This window comes from Ceratotherium simum, chromosome 8, assembly GCF_057802395.1.
Source record: "Ceratotherium simum simum isolate JZ-2026a chromosome 8, ASM5780239v1, whole genome shotgun sequence".
NCBI classification, from domain to species: Eukaryota; Metazoa; Chordata; class Mammalia; order Perissodactyla; family Rhinocerotidae; genus Ceratotherium; species Ceratotherium simum.
Genome location: NC_141907.1, coordinates 55,090,445 through 55,102,863, shown reverse-complemented (window position 1 = coordinate 55,102,863; position 12,419 = coordinate 55,090,445). Strand labels below are relative to the sequence as shown.

The following is a 12,419-nucleotide window of genomic DNA, read 5'->3' as shown; positions in this document are numbered from 1 at the left end:
ATCAAGAAAGTGAGAAAACAGCCCAGATAGTTGGAGAATATATTTTCAAATCATATATCTCACAAGGAATTTATATGCAGAATATATTTTTTAAAAGTTCTTACAATTGAATAATAAGAAAACAAATAAACTGATTAAAAAAACTAACAAAGATTCGGAATAAACGTTCTCTAAGGAAAATACACAAATGGTAAACAAGCATATGAAAAGCTGATTAAAATAAATAGAATCAGGGAAAGGTAACTCAACCACAATGAGATAAGACTTTACTCTCACTAGCATGCCTATAAATAAAGAGACAAATAATAACAAGTGTTGGCAAGGATATGGAGAAATTGAAACTGTTGTATGTTGCTGGTGGGGATGGAAAATGGTGTAGTGACTTTGGAAAACAGTATGTCATATCCTCAAAAGAGAAACATAGAGTGATCATATGACCCAACAATTCCACTTCTAAGTATATATGCCAGAGAAAGGAAATGTCCACACAAACCTTTCACCTAAATGTTAATAAACAACATTATTAATAACAGCTAAAAAATGCAAAAAAAAAATAAATCAACTGATGAATGAATACACAAAATATGAGCTATCTACACTGTCAAATATTATTTGACAATAAAAATGAATGAAGCACTGATACAAGCTAAAACACGGATGAACATTTAAAACATTATACTATGTGAAAAGAGCCAGTCACAAAAGACCGCATATTGCATGACTCCGTTTACAGGAAATGCTGAGAATAGGCAAATCTATAGGGACGGAAACTTGACTAATGGTTGGCCAGGGCTTGGGGGAAGCAGAAATTAGGGCGTTCCATCTAAAGAGTAAAGGTTTCTTTGTGGGTGAAGAAAATGCTCTTAAGCTGATAGTAGTAGTGGTTCCAAAATTCTGTGAATATACTATGAACTATTGAATTGTATCCTTCAATTTTGTCAATTGCATGGTATGTGAATTTCACACCAACCAAGTTTTTATTAAGAAACAACAAACAGAAAGCTCTTGAACCATCCTATCCAAAAAATTCTGAGTCAACTATACAATAGTTTTATCTCTATTTCTTGAGTCAAGAAGACTGCAGACGAACTTGCCTGTCACTTGCCACTGTTCTTGACACTATTCTAAATACAAGTGACTTGCATATACAAGGTAATGACCTCTTGGATGATTTCACTTTTAATCTTAAAAGACATTAAATACAGGTGTACAGATGAAGTCATCTACCTTTTGCATTTTCCACTTGCTGTCCAAATGCTCTGACTGCTCATATAATGTATTTACTTTGGGGTGTAAGAGTAATATTTTAACTTTATAATTGATTTCTCCTTGGATAGAAACCTGAGCAATTGTAGAAGGGATCAGCAATTTGAAAAGAATCAAGAATCATTGTGTTCCACCAGGATGTCTACAAAAAGGATTTCAGTCCTGCTGCTGCTACAGCTGTGTTGTTACTTTAGCCCTGGGAGTGGTGGAAAGGTGCTGGTGTGGCCCACAGAATACAGCCATTGGATCAATATGAAGACAATCGTGGATGAACTTGTACAGAGAGGTCATGAAGTGAGTGTTCTGACATCTTCAGCTTCCATTCTTGTTGATCCCAACACACTATCTGCTATTAAATTTGAGATTTATCCTACATCTTTAACAAAACATGATTTTGAGGTGTTTTTCAGAAAAATGATTGACCAATGGACATATGATCTGCCAAAAGATGCATGTGGGACATATTTTTCACTGATGCAAGAATCTTCTGGGAATATTCTGATTTTATTGAAAAGCTCTGTAAAGATATGGTTTTGAACAAGAAAGTTATAACAAACCTACAAGAATCAAGGTTTTATCTCATTCTCTCAGACCCCATTGGATCCTGTGGTGAGCTGCTGGCTGAGATACTGAAAATACCTTTAGTGTACAGTCTCCACTTCTTTCCAGGCTATACAACTGAAAAGTATAGTGGTGGATTTCCATTCCCTCCATCCTATGTACCTGTTGTTATGTCAGAATTAAGTGATCAAATGACATTCCTGGAGAGGGTAAAAAATATAATATATGTGCTTTATTTTGACTTTTGGTTCCAAATAGTTAATGAAAAAAAGTGGGATCAGTTCTACAGTGAAGTACTGGGTGAGTCATGTTTTCAGTTGGCAGCTCGAAGTCCTAAATTTCTTAGTGCCTGGGTTGTGAGTTTGTATAGACAGAAGAATTTGTCTTTTATAAGTGGACTGTTGAAATAGAAATATATAATGATCTCTCAAACTCACAAATATTATGAAGATGCTTAAATTATAGGGTCAGTTAGATCCCTGTGGCCTATTACTAATACAGGACACTAAAGGAAATCATCAACCATAAACTAAAGCACTGAGGAATTTGTTAAGCAATCGTATGTCCATTCTTGTTTGTTTGTTTGTAACAGGCTTCATTTCATAGAAGAGTTTTAGGTCCACAGGAATATTGAGTAGAGATTTTGCTTATACACCCTGCCCTGTCACATTTATTGACTCCTCTGTTATCAATAAGCCCCACCAGAGAAGTGTACTTTCTACAAGTGATGAGACTATATTGACACACCATTATCATTCAAAGTCTGTATTTTATATCAAGATTCTCTCTTCTATATTGAGTTGTACATTCTGTAAGTTTGGATAAAGTTATAATGCCATGTGTCCACCATTATAACATCATACAGTGTAGTTTCATTGTCCTAAAAATCCTCTGTGCTGTGCCTAATCAATTTTACTATAATTTTTTTCATTGTCAATAAAAGTCCTTACCAATTTCACTAAATGTCTTGATCAAAGCAGACATGTAGGTTGAGGAGTTACATATTTCGAACACACCTGTTTATGGAGCATTGAGGAAATTGTTTCCCCTTCTACAGTTTCAATTCATTTAAAAAATAAACTATTTTGCCATTTTACCAAAGGACTCCTTCACAATACAGACATATATTGGCTCTATCTCAGTTTCAGGAACCTATAATTCGAACTTTCTAACAATTACACATTCTTTCATTAAATACTTACAAATCATCTGTTTTAAAGGCCTAAAATTTTGTTGAAAGGTGGACATGCAAGTTATTAGTCATTATTTTTTGAAAACAATGTCTCTCCATTAAAGACAAAATGAGCTAAAATTATGAGTGAGCACATCGATTTCCATACTGTATGAAAATTTTTCAGCTGTTTTTTGGAAAGACATTTATTTACCGCACAAATATTATCAAGCTCCCAACATGAACTAAATGCAGGAGCAGCCATGCTCTCAAAAACCTCACAGTTTACCTGGAAAACCTAGGATCAAGGCAACAGCTTGCTAAACTGTAGAAACTAGACTGAATACTCGAGGGAAAGGTGTTTCCATGAGTATGCTAGGGTTAACTGAGCTGTTAAAATCATTGTTTACATTTGCATCAGTTACTTTTGCAGCTGTACAGAGTCAAAAAATGCATATTTAATTCTTTAGTGGCTTAGGTTTAATAATTGTTTATGATTATGAAAGCACGATGTGATGTTAGAGAATAAAGTCTTACACTTTCTCATACGTATATAAACAACATATATAAAACATGTATTTTATACACACACACACACACACACACAACATGCATATTTGTATTATCAAACAACAGACATTTTTCAACATCTTTGGCTATGTCATTCCAAGCTCCTTTCAGGAAATTACTTGGTATATTCACATTGCAATATTCTCATTGCATCTACTTTTTTTAATTTGTTTCAATTTAGGAAGACCCACTACATTATCTGAGTTAATGAGGAAAGCTGAAATGTGGCTCATTCGAACGTACTGGGACTTTGAATTTCCTCGCCCACTCTTACCACATTTTGAATTTGTTGGAGGACTCCCCGGCAAACCTGCTAAACCTCTGCCCAAGGTGACCTATTCTTGTTTGATATGTTTGTTTACTTTTCAATTTCAATAGAAATGATTCTGTTGTATTTTTTAGAATATTTGATTACAGTGAGAGATACAGGAAGCCAGGTAAAGTGACCTGCCAATTAGAACTCATGTATTTCAATACCATTGCAAGAATCTGAAATTCATTGTCATTATTGTATAAAGTATTATATCTGGAAGACTTTGGGAATAGAGTCAGTTAAATTAAGGCCTCATTATTCAACACATAAGAAAGTATCAGTCCCTCATTCAAAGAATATTATTGAAGTGACTAGCATAGTCCAGAGATAAGTGCTGGATATGCAGAGAAGCAGTGTAGATACAATTTTCGCCCATACTCACCTAATATTCTACTTGGAAAGACAGGATATAAGGATGTAATAAAAACTGTGTGAAAAGTATTATAATAAGGAAAGACCACAACGATAAAGAACATCCAACGAGGATCATAGAACAACAATGTTTAGAATCAGACAGTGTATTCTTTACATTGGAAAGGTCATGTCATTATTTTTCAGAGAGAAAAGAACAAATAATGAATTTAAAACAGAAGGATTGAAAAAAAAATGAGTACATAGTTTTGATGAGATATCCGGAAACTTTTGGCTCTTCTACATTTGTTTTTTGTTATGAGTATATTGAGCAATAAGGAATTATTCTAGTGAAGAAAGTAATAAATCATTTTCAAATCGGCAAGAATATGGGACCACAAGTCAAAATAATTCTGAAACAATTCCAGGCAAGAGAGTGACCAGATCTCCACTGCAGAAAGTCCTGTTGTACCTCTCCCACCGTGGGCCAGGTGCTCCCTGGGGGACTCAGTCAGGTGAGGATGAGGGCCCCTCACAGCCAGTTACACATAGCACATTCTATTAGGACATCCATTTTACAACATGATTTCAGGGCAAAGGTGTCATACATAAACAAACCAGAAATATGGTCACTCAAACAAGTAACTATACATGTATATTTCTGGATTATAAATAGGAATCTGAGGACTATTTGATGGAAACTACAAACGGTAATACCAGACTCACGAATGACAGTAATTCTCCTGCCTTTGAAGAGTGATTTGGGAGGGAGCTTGAGAAATATTGAAAAAAGATAAGGTGAGGTATAAATTATTATAGAGATCAGAGAAAAAAGATGTAAAGTAAAATAACCTGAATCAAAGTGAACATTTTGTTAGTGCTCATAGTTAGAGAGATAAAATACTAATGACTAAATGACTAAAATTATTCTTCAGAAAACCTGTCTGGAATAAACACAAGTGATTTAGTAGAACAAGAACAATAAAAAATTAAAGATGAGTTAGGATCCTGCAGTGTGGCCTCCTTCCAAAAATCTATATTAGTAATTAATAACAGTGTAAAGGAAGATACTACATATAATGCTGTCTAAGAGCATTTCCTCCTCACTACTGTGTACTGGCTCTATTTCAATTCTTGCTTACACACAGACCAACACACACACACACACACACACACACACACACACACAACTATGTGCACAGATATACATAACAAAGAAAATCAATCTCATATCAACTGTATCATTTCAAAGGAACTGAGGGATTAGATCTATTAAAAACAGCCACAGATGAAAATAGAATGGAGGTTCCCCAAAAAATCAAGAATAGAATTACTGTAAGGTCCAACAATTCCACTTCTGGGTATTTATCCAAAACAATTGATATTAGGATCCTGATGAGATATATGCACACCCATCTTCATAGCAGCACTATTCACAAGAACCAACACGTGGAAGCAACCCAAGTGTCAATTGATGGATGAATCAATAAACAAAATGTGGTATTTACACACAATGAAACGTTACTCTTCTTTAAAATTGAGGGGAATTCTAACACATGCTACAACATGGCTGAACCCTAAGGACGTTATGCTAAGGGAAATGGGCCACTCAAGAAAAGACAAATACTGTACTATTCCAGTTATATGAGGTATCTAAACTAGTCAAATTCATAGAAACAGAAAGTAGAATGACAGTTGCCAGGGACTGGGGAAGGGAAAAATGGAGAATTATTGTATAATGAGTATACTTTCAATTTGCAAGATGAAAAGTTCTAGAGGTTGGCTGCACAACAATGAGAATGCACACACTACTGAACTGTAAACTTAGGAATAGTTAAGGTGGTAAATTTTATGTTATGTGTATTTTACCACAATTAAAAATAAACAGGCACTACTCTGATCATTCCTGATAATACCTGATTTCTCTCTTTAGTTGTTTGTAGCAATTCTTTCAATGCTGTTTCTTATGCTGTTGCTCTTTTGTGATGGAGCAAATGCTTTCCTCATAGGAAATGGAAGAGTTTGCCCAGAGCTCTGGAGAAAATGGTATTGTGGTGTTTACTCTGGGATCAATGGTCAGAAACATGACAGAAGAAAGGGCCAATGTGATTGCATCAGCCCTTGCCCAGATTCCACAAAAGGTAAGATCAAGTACCTCATAATGAACAACTGTTTAATGTGTCTGTTAAATTTTGAAAAGAGTCTGATTACAGAAACTTCTTGCATCAAAGGTAAACTACATTGCCTTATGATAGATCCATTTTATCTTAGATACTAGTTTCAAAACCAAAATATACATGGCAGGGGCTGATAGTGCAGAGGGTGTTTTTGATTTGACAATATAACATAAGTACATGGAAGATGAGTATTCCTATTACATCAGTGTTTTAGTAGTTCTCGTTACTTAGCCTCTCTGGTCCTCATTTCCTCATCTGTCATACTGAACGGGTTTAACTAGATGTCTCTTAATTTGTTTAGACTTTAACATGCTATATCTTAAGTTTTACTCTGGGAATAAGGTATTTTCTTTACTCTAACAGATTATATGGAGATTTAATGGCAAGAAGCCAGATACCTTAGGGCCAAATACTCGGCTCTGCAAGTGGATCCCCCAGAATGACCTTCTTGGTAAGACTCTGGAAAACAAACACTGAAATGAAATTATCTCCAACCAGATGATAATAGTTGACCAGGAAACAATTTTATTGAACATTTATTATTGGAAATCTCAAAAATAAAAATTAACTTTCCTATATTTATTTCCCAGCCCTAAGGGGAAATGATAAGTGTAACTTTTCCTTTTTCTGATTCCTGCATCATCACCAACTTCCTGCTGCCTTGAAACACTACTTATCAGACTCAGTGACTTCACTATTTCATTAAGAGAAATATTCTAACATATCCCCTCCCTCTTATTTTCCACACAATTTTTGTGTGTGTGTGTGAGGAAGATTAGCCCTGAGCTAACGTCCGACACCAATCCTCCTCTTTTTGCTGAGAAAGATAGGCCCTCGGTTAACGTTCATGCCCATCTTCTTCTACTTTATATGTGATGCCGCCACAGCATGGCTTGACAAGTGGTGTGATGGTCCGTGCCTGGGATCTGAACCTGCGAACCAGGGAGGCCTAAGCAGAGCCTGCAAACTTAACTGCTATACCACCGGCAGGCCCCTCCACACATTATTTTTTTATACAGCATGTTCTCTTTTGGTATTGTCAACCTGGCAAACTTGTATTCATTTTTCAACTCTCAAGTCATACATCAATCTTCTATGTTGCCTTCACTTACCTCTAGAACACACTTAGGTGCTTCTTCCTTTCAGTTCTTAAAGATATTTTAATGTAGTTTCATGTGTACGATAATCTGTTATCTAGAAAACAATGCCTCTTTCAGTGTCTTATATTGCTCTAGTCTCACTTTGTTCTAAGATATACTTAATTTGCTGAAATTCACCCAATCCTAGGTCATCTGAAAGCTAAAGCCTTTATAACTCATGGTGGAGTCAATGGTGTCTATGAGGCAATCTACCATGAGATCCCTATGGTGGGCATTCCTTTGTTTGTAGATCAACCTGATAATATTGCTCACATGAAGCCCAAGGGAGCAGCTGTTAGATTGGACTTCAATACAGTGTCAAGTATTGATTTGCTCAATGAATTGAAGATAGTCATTAATGACCCATCATGAGTATCACAATTTTTTTAATAGATGCTATTTACAGATAGGTTCTTTTGTCAATGATGAATATGAACTTCACCCCATTCTTAAGAAGCTAATTATGAAATTGTTAAAATGATTTAATCATTCTTAAATTCACTTTTATTTTCACCCAGACATTTATTTCAAAGCTGTATTTTAACCCCAAAGATTTAATGGATAACCTACTGGTGCAACAATTTTTCCTCAAATAATGTAAAGTTTCATAGGTAATTGTAGACACATTTTTAAAAGCATGATAGAACCAGAGAATAAAAGAATGATGAGCTAGAAGAAATATCATAAATTCTTTCAATTAAGTCCCTACATCTCTGAAACTATAAATCTTTTTATATGAAAAATTAATTTTATTATTATCATTATTTTAGCAGATTTTATGATGAAATATAATTTATATACTTTAAAATTATAAATTCCAAGACATGTAGTATGTTTACAGGGCTTTGAAACCATCAAAATAATATAAATTTAGGACATTTTTATCACCACAAAAAGAAACCTAACATGCCTTAGAAGTCACTTTCCATTCATCCCTGGCCAAATAACTATTAATCAACTTTCTGTCTTCATAGATTAGACCTTCTGGACATTTCATATACACAGAATCATACAATGTATGGTCTTTGGCAACTGACTTCTCTCACATAGGATAATGTTTTTGACTTTCGTCCCTGTTGTAGCTTGCTATTGCTGAATATTATTCTATGATGAGGACATAGCACATTTTATTTACCCATTTATCAGTTCATGGATATTTTGGTTGTTCCATGTTTGGCTATTATGTATATTGCTATATATGTTTTTGTGTGAATATATATAAAGATGTCAATACAGTGTCTAAAGAGAATAAATAATTTAAAGACAAAGATTGTCAGAATGGATTTTAAAACTAACTATATATACAACCTATAAGACATGCTTAAATAGAAGATACAAGAATTTGTAAGCACAAAAGTAGGAAAAACTCTATTACAACAGTAACCACAGAAAGATATATGTAGCCATACTAATATCAGACACAGTAGACCAGAAACACTACTAAAATAAAAGACAAATACTTCATAATGATAAATGTTTTTTGCAACAATACAGACTATTAATGTGCATCTACTAATGAATCCTCCAAATAAACAAAGTAAAAGTAGAAAAAAAGGAAACACAAATCTATAATCATAATAGGATGTTTTTAAAGACTGTTTTCTATAATATAGAAAAAGATGACAAAATACATAAGTACATAAAAGGTTTGAAGAACACAATTTTAAAATGTAACCTTTTTGATATATGTATTCTATATGTATAACAATGGTGAAAACACATTTTTCAAAAGCATATAGAATAATTAATGAAATTGACCATGCATGCTGGGGCAAAACTAAAACTTAGCATTTGAAAATTTTCAAATTATAAAGAGCATATTGTCTGGCCAGACAAGAATTAAGTTATAAATCATCAAAAAGATGAACTAATAAAATCTCTAAATACAATACATTTCTAAATAATTCAGAGTCAACAAAGAAATCATAATCGTACATGTGCTGTCTTCTCAACAATTCTCTTCTGGGTATTACACAACAGAAATGTAACCAATAAGACATTTACAAGAATATTTACATCAGCATTAGTATAAATGGCCAAAATGTTATTAATAATCCATATGTCCATCTATTATTATGAAGCGATAATCTGTGGTCCTCTCTTACATTGGATACTATACAGCAATGTAATTCCCCAACAACTGCTACAGAAAGGAGAAATACTAATGAGTATTACTATACGATTCCAATATATGAACCAGAAAAACAATCTATGATGTTAAAAGTAATGATAGCAGTTAATTTCTAGAAGGGATTAGTGACTAAAAGGTCCAGGAAAATGGGGAGCTCCTAGTAGCTTGTGGGATCCTATATCAATATGTAGGTAGTAGGTACGTTGGTATATTCACTTCATGACAATTTTCTAGCTGATTATGAAATTTTGAGCTGTTCCCTTAGGACATGTGCATCTTTCTAACGTATTTATACTTAAATAAAAGATATATATTAGGGCTGGCCTGGTGGTGCAAGCAGTTAAGTGTGCGCGCTCTGCTGCAGCGGCCCAGGGTTAGCCGGTCCAGATTCCGGGTGTGCACCGACACACTGCTTGTCGAGCTATGCTGTGGCAGCGTCCCATACAAAGTAGAGGAAGCTGGGCACAGATGTTAGCTCAGGGCCAATCTTCCTCAGCAAAAAAAAAAAAAGAGAGAGAGAGAGAAGGATTGGCATCAGATATTAGCTCAGGGCTGATCTTCCTCACAAAAAAAAAAAGAAATATTTTACAAAATGTATTGTATTTATAAATCTAGAAATCAAATACAAAAAACAAATTAGAAATGTAGAAGCAATGTTGAGGGGTGGTATTAGTATGGCCAGGAAAAACCTCTCTGCGAAGTGACTCTGAAGCCAAAGCCTCCATCGGGGGTTAGAAGCAGCCTTGGGGTGTCACAGGGAATGACACTCCAGGACACGGACAGAGGGGCGGGAAGTGCAAAGGTGCTGAAGTGGGGACACATTTGGCAGCTTCAACAAACAGCTACGTGGCCAATGTGCCTACAACAGAGTGTGCTGGGGACAAAATGCTTGGAAAGGAGGTGGCCAGGAGTCTCTGCATGTAGGTCCTGAGGCCAAAGTGATGATTTGGAATTTATTCTACATGGGATGAGAAGACAGATGGAAATTTTAAGCAGGGATGGAAATTTTAAGCAGGGAAGGGTTATAAGCTACCTGTGTCTGAAAAAAATTATTCTGGCTACTGGATGGAAAATAGACAGTAGAGTTAAGAAGAGGAGAGTACAAGCACAGGGACTGGTTAGGAGGCATTTTACCCAGGTTGACACAATTCCTCTTTAAAAACTTCAAGAGCATCATCCTAAAATTGCATCCATCATCTGACTTATAGCCTTTGAATGGTTCTTATCATTTCCCCCTGAAGAAAAGATTTAACTTTCTCACCTTATCTTCTTCTTCACTTTGTAAAATATTTGTCATCAGAAAATTCCAATTTAAAAATCAAACTATCTATGAAGAAGTAAACAAAAATATACTTCTTCCACAATTCTAGGACATATAATTCAAAACATATTATGACACTTCAAAAACTTTTCATGGAAATTATATACTTAGGCAAATTAACTTCCTTTCATTGTTGCTATCTTTGTGTTTCTCCTTTAGATATAAACAGAATGCTATGAAATTATCAAGAATTCATCGTGATCAACCAGTGAAGCCTCTAGATCGAGCAGTCTTCTGGATCGAGTTTGTCACGTGCCACAAAGGAGCCAAACACCTGCGGCCAGCCTCCCATGACCTCACCTGGTTCCAGTACCACTCTTTGGATGTGCTTGGATTCCTGCCGGCCTGTGTGGGAACTGCTATATTTGTCAGCACAAAATGCTGTCTGTTTTGTTACCAGAAGTTTTCTAAAACAGGAAGAAAGGAAAAAGGGAGTAGTTGTATCTGAGGACTGAAGCTGGTATGCTTCATAATTGGGACTCCTCCGGTTAATTTCAGTAAAAATAAGTTATGTTGTAAAGATCTCTCTCTTTTGTGACAAAACAAACTTTCATACTTAGCATCTCAGATCAAAATGTGTTTTCAATTGATTTTTTTGCCTATTTAAGAGTTAGAAATATATCACGCCAAAAAGAAAAAGAGGTGAAAAAATAAAAACAAAACTATATGGGTATATTGAAATTTATTACTAGAAAACAAAAGTTATACCAAAAAAAAAAATATTGAACTTAACTGTGTTTCAACATTGCACATGGACACAATAACATTATCTATTCACAATATCAATATTTGTGTGCAAATACTCAGAATAATTTAACTTCACATTGGTGCAGATTTTGTGGTTTTCTCTTTCCTGAAGAAACTATTCAATAGTTAGAATTGTGTAAAATGATTCACCCTTCCATTTTCTTTTGGGACACCACTAACGCTACTTGGCTTTTACTGTGCATCCAGCCTTGGCACCACTCCTTATCTAAAGACAAGGCAAGATCTTTGCCATCAGCCAAATTAACTCATTTCTCAGTGGAATGTACATGGATTTAGAAATATAACAACTGTTACCTACATTCTATTATGCAATTGAGCTATTTAAGAAAGAGTTTGGTTTCACTAGCCCATTCTCTTTAGCTCATAGCCCTTTAAAAAGATTCACCCTGTTGTTTCACACTCATTTTAGCCTTTGATAATGGATGTAATGTCCTAATGTAGGATTAATAATATAATCTGTTCTCTAAAGGAATTATTGAATTTCTGTTCTTTCCAAAATATGTGTGTACATATGTCCACTTCCTCAAAAAAAGGCACAACATCACTTGGATACTTACTGATATGGTGAGCAGTTCAACGTGTTTGTTGAAGGCAGTTTGAAATAATGATTCTTATTCTATATAACCATACTGGATAAGCATGTCTCATTCC

General features: G+C 34.8%; 1 pseudogene; it reads left to right on the top strand.

Moving 5' to 3' along the window:
• Positions 1-1,404: 1,404 nt before the first annotated feature.
• Positions 1,405-7,920, top strand: LOC101398820 (UDP-glucuronosyltransferase 2B31-like; annotated as a pseudogene).
• The last annotated feature ends 4,499 nt before the right edge of the window (positions 7,921-12,419 follow it).